Raw genomic sequence first — 9,433 nt, forward strand, 5'->3', positions numbered from 1 at the left:
TAGACTATATGCATGTACACATTTATATCCACATGCATTTATATTATATATAATTATTTATTACAATGTGCCATATATAATTTGTAATATTTCAAAAATTATACACAAAATACATAACTGAATTAAAGATGATGTACAGACTCTTGAAAAATATTTTAAATTATCAGCTGTTACCCCAAAGTATCTATATTAAACCACAAAATAGCTTAAATTAACATAAAACTATAATAAAATGTTAAAAATATTTTTCAAAGCAAAAATATTTATGAACTTAATTTTTCATTTTCTATCAAAAACTGGAAATGAAGTAAAACTATAAGTAGTGATGCATTGCATTTTAAAATTACACTTCAAGATATAAATTTACTTTAAATTATTTATACATCCTTTGAAAAAATAATATTTCATAACATACCATCTCTGGTAGATAACCTCGCATTTGAGTTGTCTAAGATGTTCAATAGGAGGCCAAATAAAATATCTGATCTCTGCTCTTCAGTATAGGTTTTAACTGATGTTGGTCACATGGTTTTTGCCAACAGCCATTAAAATGGTTTTCTGGATTGAAAGATGAGGCTAAGATCAAAGATAGTCATAGAATTGAATTAATATATGCATGAAACTTCTACTGTCAAAAATTTAAGTAAGCTAATGTATAGATGTAAAATGAATATACCATATTGATACATGATTTAAACTTATCTTAAATGTGTCTGTGTTTCTAGATCATGTTACTTCTGAGTAAGACTATCATCCACACATATATCTCATTTTCTTGACTCTACTAACATGTTTGTTGTCTACCTATCAAATTAAATGAAAATGATTCTCGTCTAGAAATTTTAGGCTTATTAATTAGTTTGAAAACTGATAGAAAATTTGCTGTGTCTATGTGCTTCTTGAAGGAAAAAAAATTCTTTATTTCTATATGCTTGTCAATAAACTAGTGATGATTATATAAGTGATGATTAATATATATTCCTCAAACACTCCAGGACTCTCAGGAAGCAGAAATCTGGAACTTAAGTGGAGATCTGTGGCCAACTATACTTGGAGACACTTGCTAAAAAGTTTCTAATTTCTGCCAAAGCCAACATCAAATGAAATAATGGAAACTTCATGATTGTGGTCCCTTAGAGGCTGTCCTTGGCCTAATATTGTCCCATGTATTTCTATATTTATCTAGTCATTAATTGTTCTTTGGGGAGATGTAAACAAGAAATGCGCATATGCACATACCCTCAGGAAAGGTAAACAAATCAGCCCTATTTCCTTTATTAATGGATATTCTATAGGCCAAGCCAAAGGAAGAGTCTTCTAGCAAGTTTGCATCCATCCTCTGGAGAATCCAAGTAAACCAATTAATATTAGGGATACCCCAATCTCTGGAACACAGGTTCTAGGAGGTGCCAAGGGAAGGCAACAAATCAAATAATATTGACATAACTATGACTGAAAAATAATTAGATGTTGCCTATCATCCCCTGAATACTTCTCTGAAGAATGGTGAGGAAAGCCAAAGATTCTAATCAAAGTTCCTCTCTGTATACATACATCAAACTCATTAAGAAAGTCCTTGAATCTGTCTGCCACACTACCTTTTCTATAGACCTAGAGGATTTCCTAGAACAAAGCTTCTTAATCACTTTATGTTGATGGTAAAGATGATGATGATGATGAGTAAATTTTTGGTTTGTGTGCCTGTTTGATGTACTTAAGTATCCTTGGAGAACACATAAAAATTTCTTGAAAAAAAAAGGGGTTGTTAGTGAGAAAAGTTTTAAGTTGCTCTTCTCTAAAACAGAAAGAGAAGTCTTAATTATCTAGATCACTAAGTACAAATTTCCCATGGTTACACTTGAATGAAGGACTTCAAAAACTGGTCCTTTCTATTATACCACTCATCTTCTTTGGAGTTTACCAAGTCTGCAACAATGAAAAAATATAGACATAGAAAGGTTTAAGATTGTTTGATAGAGAAGCGATGTTTTCTCTTTTTTTGAAAGGGACTGGAGCAGTAAATTAAGAGCTACAATGGCATTCAACTAGGCACAGATGAATTATGAATTGTATAATTGCATATCTTCCTTTGAACATAAAGAGATCTTTAGGGAATATTAAAGAAATAGATTTCAAGAATTTATATGTATATATATACATATATATACACATGCACACACACACATATACAGAGGGAAAGACAGAGAGGGAGATACAAGGACAGACAGACAGAGACATAGATACAGAGAGGAAAAGACAGAGATAAAAAGACAAAGACAAACAGAGAAAGGCAAATAAAGAGGGTTAAAGAAAAAGACAGAAAAGGAGAGGGGAAAAAGAGAGAGTGAGTGAGAGAAAGAGAGAGAGAGAGAATAAAAACAGAGGCAGACATACAGAAAAAAACATAAAGATCCAGAAAGACAGAGAACAGCAATAGACACAAAGAGTTAGACACAAAGGAAAAAGGGCAAGAGAAAAACATAAAGAGAGTAATAGAAAGAGACAGAGGAGATAAGGATAAGAACATAAGGAAGAGAAGAGTAGATCCACATGAGGAAAGAAGATGATGAGATGTAACAAGAGCAAATGAGCTGAACTGAGCTGAGAGGAGATAAGATGAAAAGATAGGAGTGTGTGTGCATGCACATACACACATGTGCATATATGCACACATAAGCCAGCACACACACACACACACACACACACACACACACACACACCTTTTCCATCTATCTCAATCAATGAATTGGCCATCACCCTGAAGCAAGGCAAGTAGCAGACAAAGCTGGAGAGCATAATTGAAATGCATTGGGCCAGCAAATATGAATGGTATGCACATTAAATGGTTGAGAGACCATGCAAAATGGATTGGGGTGAAATTTAACAAGCAATGTCATAGGATGGAATCTGGCAGTTCCCTGCCAGATTAGCTATGTTATTTTGTAATGTGTGTTCACTTTTTATGAAGTAAAATATAACCTTTATGATAATATTATCCAAATATGATTTCTCTGCCACTAGATAGCTTTAGAATGCAAAAATTGTAAAGTTTTATTTACTTTGTTCATTCACCTGTTGTACATTTTGCTTTAGGATAAATGAAAGTGGCATGATGTTTCCCCTGAAGGTTTTACTTTCTTTACAAATTAATGCTAGAGCATTCTTCTCTAAAGGTTTAGAAATCATAGTGACACATACAAAATATGTATGCAATATTCTTTCTCATAATCTTATTCTGTTGATAGTTTCCATTTGAAACACTTTCCTTGTTTTTCAAATACATGACAATAATAAAACAAATATGACTTCCCCATAAAGAAGCAATGAATCCCACTGGAACCTGGGGGGAAAAATGAAGGCATGTGTTCTGAAAAAATATATATATATATATATATCAAACTGAATATCACAGTGAAATGAGCTGTGTTTTACTGAAATAGCCACAATTCTCCTGAATGTCTGTAGAGGTGGATATTTCAAACTGCTGAAGGTGTCTTATTTTTGAGTAGCAGTTTTCCCAATAGTCTTATTTATAACATTAAAAAAGTGTGTGACCTTAACACCATATACCAAGATAAGATCAAAATGGGTCCATGACCTAGGCATAAAGAACAAGATTATAAATAAATTAGAGGGACATAGAAGAGTTTATCTCTCAGACTTGTGGAGGAGAAAGAAATTTGTGACCAAAGATGAACTAGAGACCATCACAAAATAGAAAATTTTGATTACATCAAATTAAAAAGCCTTTGTACAAACAAAACTAATGCAAACAAGATTAGAAGGGAAGCAACAAACTGGGAAAACATCTTCACAGTTGAAGGTTCTGATAAAGGCCTCATTTCCAAAATATATAGAGAACTGACTCAAATTTATAAGAAATCAAGCCATTCTCCTATTGATAAATGGTCAAAGGATATGAACAGACAATTTTCAGAGGATGAAATTGAAACTATTACCACTCATATGAAAGAGTGTTCCAAATCATTATTGATCAGAGAAATGTAAATTAAGACAACTCTGAGATACCACTACACACCTGTCAGATTGGCTAAGATGACAGGAAAAAATAATGATGAATGTTGGAGGGGATGGGGGAAAACTGGGACACTAATGCATTGTTGGTGGAGTTGTGAACGAATCTAACCATTCTGGAGAGCAATCTGGAATTATGCCCAAAAAATTATCAAATTGTGCATACCCTTTGATCCAGCAGTGTTTCTATTGGGCTTATATCCCAAAGAAATACTAAAGAAGGGAAAGGGACCTGTATGTGCCAAAATGTTTGTAGCAGCCCTATTTGTAGTGGCTAGAAACTGGAAAATGAATGGATGCCCATCAATTGGAGAATGGCTGGGTAAATTGTGGTATATGAATGTTATGGAATATTATTATTCTGTAAGAAATGACCAGCAGGATGAATACAGAGAGGACTGGCGAGACTTACATGAACTGATGCTAAGTGAAATGAGCAGAACCAGGAGATCATTATACACTTCGACAACGATATTGTATGAGGACATATTTTGATGGAAGTGGATTTCTTTGACAAAGAGACCTAACTGAGTTTCAATTGATAAATGACGGACAAAAGCAGCTACACCCAAAGAAAGAACACTGGGAAACGAATGTGAACTATCTGCATTTTTGTTTTTCTTCCCGGGTTATTTATACCTTCTGAATCCAATTCTCCCTATGCAACAAGAGAACTGTTCGGTTCTGCAAACATATATTGTATCTAGGATATACTGCAACATATCCAACATATAAAGGACTGCTTGCCATCTAGGGGAGGGGATGGAGGGAGGGAGGGGAAAAAATCGGAACAGAAATGAGTGCAAGGGATAATGTTGTAAAAAAAAAAAAAAATTACCCTGGCATGGATTCTGTCAATATAAAGTAATTATTAAATAAAAATTAAAAAAAAAATTGTGTGAGATCATTGAGCTCTCTTTGAATCCATTTCAAATTGAAAGCTATTGACAAGCTATGAGACAAAAGTTTCTTGCTTTGGTTCTATCAATGAGTTGAAATTAGCAATTTTGTGAATTTCCTGATGCCCTTCCTCTCTGCTACATCTTCTTTCATTATAATTTAAATTCTTGAATATTTCATTTTGTAGTTTTTTGTCCTATGCCTGGCCCACATTAAAGGCATGATAGCTTTCTTAGTGATGCAGCAAATGACTTTAGGGAATGTGAATAATAGATCATGAGATGTGTAAATGTGTTATATGTATATATGTGTGTTTAAACAACCATAGAAAAACTGAAAAAAAAAAAATCCTTGCTAGAAAGTCAGATCTAAACAGTTGGGAAAATATCAAGTTCTCATGAGTAGATCACATGAAGATAATAAGAAATACAATACTCTAAATTAATATAATTATTTAGTGTCATACCAATTAAACAGCCAAGAAATTATTTTACAGACCTAGAAAAAATAACTAAGTTCATCTAGAAGAACAAAAGGTCAAGAATTTCAAGAGAATTATTGGAAAAAATGCCAATGAAGGTGGCTTAGCTGTGACACACTTAAAACTATATTATAAAGCAGTAGTTATCAAAACCATTTGGTAGTGGCTGAGAAATAGAATAGTCAATCAGTGGAATAGGTTAGGTTCAGAGGACAAAATAGTCAATAACTATAGCAGTTTAGTGTTTGACATACCCAAAGACCCCATATTTTGTAATAAGAGTTCAATACCTGAAAAAAATGCTAGGAAAATTGAAAACTAGTATGGCAGAAACTAGGGATTGATCCATACTTAATATACCATATTCAAAGATAAGGTCTAAATGGGTTTGTGATATTTGACATAATGATATAAGCAAATTAGAAAAACAAAGGATAGTTTACCTTTCACATCTGTGGAGAAGGAAGGAATTTGTGACCAAAGAAGAACTGCAACTCATTATTGAACAATAAATAGATGATTTTGATTATATTAAGGGGAAAAGGTTTTATACAAACAAAATGAATGCAGACAAGATTAAAAGGAAAGCAATAAATTGGGGAAACTTTTTTTACTCTCTCTCTCTCTCTCTCTCTCTATATATATATATATATATATATGAATTACATTTCATATGTATATATATATGAATAGAACTGTTTTCAATTTCTTCATCTGAAAATTTTCAGACGACAATTTTCAGATGAAGAAATTGAAAACAGTTCTATTCATATGAAAAAATGCTCTAAATTACTATTGATCAGAGAAATGCAAATTAAGAAAACTCTGAGATACCACTACATACCTCCCAGATTGGCTAACATGACAGGAAAAGACAATGATGAATATTGGAGGGGATGTGGGAAAACTGGGACACTAATACATTGTTGGTGGAATTGTGAATGGATCAACCATTCTGGAGAGCAATTTGGAAGTATGCTCAAAAGGTTAATGAACTATGTATATCCTTTGATTCAGCTATGTTCCTACTGGGCTTATAACACGAAGAGATCTTAAAGAAGGGAAAGGGACCAACATGTGCTAAAATATTTGTGACAGCCCTTTTTGTAGTAGTAAGAAACTGAAAAATGAATGGATGCCCATCAGTTGCAGAATGACTGAATAAGTTATGATATATGAATGTTATGGATTATTATTTTTCTATAAAGAAATGATCAGCAGGATGATTTTAGAAAGGCCTGGAGAGAGTCAGGATTTCACTATACATGGCAACACCAAGTTTATACTATGATCAGTTCTGATGGATGTGGCTCTTCTCAATAATGAGATGATTCAAGCCTGTTCCAATGATCTTGTGATGATGAGAGCCATCTACATGGAAAGAGAGCACTGTTGGAACTGAGTGTGGATCACAACATAGCATTTTCACTCCTTTTGTTGTTGTTTGCTTGAAATGTATTTTATCATTTTTTTCTTTTATTGATCTGACTCTTCTTGCGAAGCAAGATAATTGTATAAAAACATATGTCTATATTCAATTTACATATATTTTTACCATGTTTAACATATATTGGATCACTTGTCATCTAGGAAAGAGAGTGGAAGAAAGGAGGGAAATTTGAACACAAGGTTTTGCAAGGGACAATCATGAAAAAATTATCATTGCATATATCTTGAAAATAAAAAGAAGTTCAATATAAAAAAAATTAAAAAGAATAACAGAGAAGGAAAGGTTTTGAATCTAGGTAACTGAGGCTGGGAATACCCTAAGGGCAGCTAGGGGGCAGAGTAAATAGAGTACAAGAATTAAGGAGATCTGAGTTTGAATCCAGCTTGAAACACTTTACTAAATATGCGACCATAGACATTTGATCTGTTTCAGGTTCTTCATTTATAAAATGGAAATAACAATAGCACTTATCTCCCAGGGTTGTTGTAAGAATAAAATGAGCTATTTGTAATTTGAAAATATAAAAATTTCCTAGTGAGTCTTTAAAGTAGACACTATATTTTGTCCTTGAAGCCTTGTTCCCTCTCCTATCTTTCCATGGAACTTAAATTACCTAATAGCACTAATCAGGTATGAACCTAATGTGTTGCATAAATAGGATTTTGTTTCATGTTCACCCATGGTAACTCACAATTTCATATAAAAATAGTTTAGGTTATCACTCTTTGCAAATAATATGATTGTATATTTAGAGAATCCTAGAGAATCAACTAAAACACTATGAGAAACAATTCACAACTTTAGCAAAATAAAAAAAATAAATTAACATAAATCATTATCATTTTTATATATTATCAACAAAGTATCAACAAAGTCCAGAAGCATAGATAAAAAGATAAATTGCATTTAAAATAACTGTAAATAATATAAAATATTTGGGAGTCTAACAAGTAATTAAAGTTAGGAACTATATGAACACAGTTACAAAATATCTTCAAACAAAGAAAGTCAGATCTACTCAATTAGGGAAAAAAAAATCATGTGTTCATGAGCAAGCCTGATGAATATAATAAAAATGACAATACTACCTAAACTAATCTACTTATTCAGTGCTATACCAATCAAATTCCCAAGAAATTATTTTACACATCTAGAAAAAATAATACCAAAGTTCATCTGGAAGAACAAAATGTCAACAATTTCAAGGGAATTAATGAAACACAATGCAAATAAAAATGACCAAGATGTACTAAACACAAAACTATATTAGAAAGCAGCAATCAATAAAACCTGGCTAATAAATAGAGTAGTTGATCCATGGAATAGGTTGGGTTCACAGCACAAAATAGTCCATGAGTACAATAATCTACTGTTTGACCCACCTAAAGACTCCTAGGGTATTTTGGGATAAAATCTTACTACTTGACAAAACCTGCTGGGAAAATTGGAAACTATTATTGAATAATATTATAAGCAAAGTAAAAGAACAAATGATAGTTTGGTTTACCTCTCAGATGTGTGTAGAAAAAAGAATTTGTGCCCAAAGAAGAACTAAAGTACATTATTGAATACAAAATAGATAGTTTTGATTACATTAAATTAAAAACTTTTTGTACAAACAAAACCAATTCAGACAAGTTTAGAAGGGAACCAATAATAAATTGCAGAAATTTTTACAATCAAGGATTCTGATAAAGATTCTATTTCTAAAATATGTAGACATTTGACTCAAATTAATAAGAATTCAAATAATTCTCAAACTGAAAAATGGTCAACGGATATGAACAATTTTCAGATGAAGAAAATGAAACCATTTCTGATCATATGAAAAGATGCTCTAACTCACTATTGATCAGAGAAATGCAAATTAAGATAAGTCTGAGATACCACTATCAGATTGGCTAACATGATAGGAAAAGATGATGATGAATGTTGGAGGGGATATAGGAAAAACAGGACACATATATTGATGGTGAAATGGTGAATGGATCCAACCTTATTAGAGAGCAATTTGGAACTATAACCAAAGGCCTATCAAGCTATGCATATTCTTGGATCAGCAATGTCTCTCCTAGGCCTATATCCCAAAGAGATCATAAAGGAGGGAAAGGGACCCACATGTGCAAAAATGTTTGTGGCAGCCCTTTTTGTAGTGGCAAGAAACTGGAAATTGAGTAGATGCCCCTCAGCTGGAGAATAGCTGAATAAGTTATGGTATATGAATGTTATCGAATATTATTGTTCTAAAAGAAATGATTTTTTTCTATAAGAAATATTCTGTAAGAAATAAATATTTTTTCTATAAGAAAATCAGCAGGATGATTTCAGAGAGGCTTAGAGAGACTTATATGAACTAATGCTAAATGAAGTGAGCAAAGGAGGAAATCAATGTACATGGCAACAACAAGATTATACAATTATCAATTATGATGCCAGTTTCAATGGTCTTATGATAAAGAGAGCCATCTACACTCAGAGAGTGAATTGGGAGAGCTGAGTCTGGATTACAACATAGTACTTTCACTCTTTTTGTTTTTGTTTGTTTGCATTTTGTTTTCTTTCTCATT

Source organism: Antechinus flavipes, chromosome 5 (genome assembly GCF_016432865.1).
Source record: "Antechinus flavipes isolate AdamAnt ecotype Samford, QLD, Australia chromosome 5, AdamAnt_v2, whole genome shotgun sequence".
Taxonomy (NCBI): Eukaryota; Metazoa; Chordata; class Mammalia; order Dasyuromorphia; family Dasyuridae; genus Antechinus; species Antechinus flavipes.